General features: G+C 46.7%; 1 pseudogene; it reads left to right on the top strand.

Moving 5' to 3' along the window:
- Nucleotides 1-2,173: 2,173 nt before the first annotated feature.
- LOC105079061 (large ribosomal subunit protein eL29 pseudogene) lies at nucleotides 2,174-2,665 on the top strand (annotated as a pseudogene).
- Nucleotides 2,666-2,881: the final 216 nt, after the last annotated feature.

The raw sequence follows: 2,881 nt of genomic DNA on the forward strand, positions 1-2,881 counted from the left end.
GCCCCTCGGCTACATCACAGAGCAGTACGCCTATGAAATAGTAACGAGAGACTTGAACACTGAAAGGATTGGTTCACAGGAACATGGCTGCCCTGTAAATTGAGTTACCAATAATACTTGCATGGGTTTTGTACTTGTCTTCTTACATTTCCATGTAATGTGTTTTATTTTCATTATTGCACCTGGATGAGGGGCAGTGACAGTGCCCCAAAAAACATCCCATATAGGCACACCAACTGAGCACAAACAGTGCATTCACAAAGCACCCCCAGATGCGTGTCCCTCTGCCACCCCACTCAGGCCCCCAGTCCATTCTGTCTGGGAATTCTGAAGCTGTTGTGGCCAGAACCCTAAGGACACAGGAGCATCTCTGAGAGTCCTCCATCAGAATGCTGCTCCCCACTGAACAGGCAGCATCCTGGGCAGCTCACAAGTAACGAAAGATTGTCTTCTGCTTCCCCAATATTACTCTCTGCTGGCGCCCAGGTACACAAGTACACACTGCTTCCAAAGCTGCAGTCTCACCGAGGTGGGTAAAGGTCTCTCCCAGCATGTATGACTCTTTGCATGAATTTTCCAAAGAGTAGCCTGATTCTTTCCATTTCACTACAGCCCCTTCTCTAATAACTTTTTAAGTGGTCCCCTGGGCAAAGTTGAAGGACAAAGAATACTGTCCACTAATGCCACCTTACAGTGTTTTTGGGGAGCAGCCCTGAATAAGTACCCTGCACCTCAATCCTTCCCAACCTCAGGGGAAGTCCTCACCACCCCCACAGAGGAGCAGTCAATACCAAGAGAGGCTGACCACAAACTGTCCCCCCTCCCTCCTTCATCCAGTCTGGTCCTACCTGTTGGTACCCAATTTTTCTTCACCCTTCCTCCCAGAAGGCCTGTGATATTCCATTCTCATGACCTACAATTCATACCACAGGTATGTAGACTCAGCCTCCCCAGGGGATACTTACTGTCACAGATAGGCTAGATACATGGAAAGGACCTTAAGTTAAATTATTAACACAAATAAAATAAGATAAATCAGAGTAAAAGATATTTATGAGTGAATTAATAAAATAACTCTGCCAGGTTTAAACACACACATATACAGCCCTTTCTCCAATAAGAACAACTAAAAACATAAAAGTTAATGTCCTATGTTTGTTTGAAGGTGACAAAGCTAGGATCCTCGATGAGGGTGCATGCTAAGGACCAAAAAAAAAAAAAAAAAAGGTAAGAAGCCCACCTTACAATCCTGGCCAGAGTGCATTGAGCAGGGACCCTTCAGATTCCATCCTCGGGTCCACCTCAGACCAAGCACACAGACATCATCCTGTGCATGTGTGACAGAATGGACAAAACTGCACTTCTGGGTATGGGAGGGTATACCTCAGTGGTAGAGTGTGTGCCTAACATGCAAAAAGTTCCTGAGTTCAATCCTCAGTACCTCCACTAAAAATAAACAAAAACCTAAAAAAATTAAAAATTTTAAAAAAAAATTTACAGCAGGGAGGGTATACCTCAGGTGGTAGCGCGCATACTTAGCATGCACGAGGTCCTGAGTTCAATCCTCAGTACCTCCTCTAAAAATAAAGAAATAAACAAACCAAATTACCTACCCCCCTAAAAAAAACTTTTTTAGCTGCATTTCTTGGAACTTCTCTCAGGGAGAGTACTGGGTGTGGCCAGAAACAACACTCCAGAAGATGCTTGAACGGAGGTGTGGGCAGGTAGTGGGGCCACAACAGATGCTCAAGTGACAAAGGACAGGGGTCCAACTATGAGCTAAGCAGACAGGCCTTTGTTCAACTGGCACGATGTACACAGTCGCTCAGGACAGGGCCAGGGAGGCTGAGAATGCAGGGAGGAGCACTGATGGGGCAGTTTTCTAAACAGAGGCACAAAGCTAGGAATTACAGCAGGTGTCTCATCAGAGAGCACACTGGCCAGAGAGAAAGGCGTGATATGTTTTAAAGCTGAAAAGGGAAAAAAAAACCCTGTCATCCCAGAAATCTATACACAATGAAATACTTTCCAAAAATGACGGAGAAATAAAAAATTTTCAGATAAACCAAAGACGAGAGAATAAAATATCCATAGGTTTCTCATATCAGAAGTGTTAGCTCTTTCTCTTCCAGTCCCAGGCGATTCGGGGGGACCTCCAGGCTCCGGTGCAGACATGGCCAAGTGGAAATGCCACATCACACACAACCAGTGCCGAAAGTGGCACAGAAACGGCATCAAAAACCTCCAATCACAGCGATACGAACCTCTTAAGGGGGTGGACCCCAAGTTCCTGAGGAACATGCGCTTTGTCAAGAAGCACAAGAGGGGCCTGAAGACGCAGGCCAACAACACCAAGGCCATGAGTGCACGTGCTGAGGCTGTCAAGGCTCTCAGAAAGCCCAAGGAAGTCAAGCCCAAGATCCCAGAGGGCAGCAGCCGCGATCTCAGTCGACTTGCCTGCACTGCTCACCCCAAGCTCAGGAAACGTGCTCGTGTCCGCATCGCCAAGGGGCTCAGGCTCTGTCGGCCAAAGGCCAAGGACGAGGCTCAGACCAAGGCCGCAGCTTCAGCTGCAGCTCCGGCTCCCAAAGGCGCCCAGGCCCCTACAAAGGCTCCAGAACAGAGGTTTTCATCTACTGATGTAAGGATAGAAGGACTGGTGTGACCCCTGGGCTCCTGTCTGCATGGGGCTCATGTCCTCCTGTGCCGTTTGTACAAATAAACCTGAGGTAGGATTTGTCAGTCGGGAAAAAAAAAATGTTAAAGCATGCTGTCCAAGGAGAAAGAATAGGACACCAAACAGAAATTAGGATCCACACAGAATTTCAAGATCTCCAGAAAAAGTTAGTTAAAATTGAAATAAAGACAAAAAACTTTTCTT

Source organism: Camelus bactrianus, chromosome 15, assembly GCF_048773025.1.
Source record: "Camelus bactrianus isolate YW-2024 breed Bactrian camel chromosome 15, ASM4877302v1, whole genome shotgun sequence".
Classification (NCBI taxonomy): Eukaryota; Metazoa; Chordata; class Mammalia; order Artiodactyla; family Camelidae; genus Camelus; species Camelus bactrianus.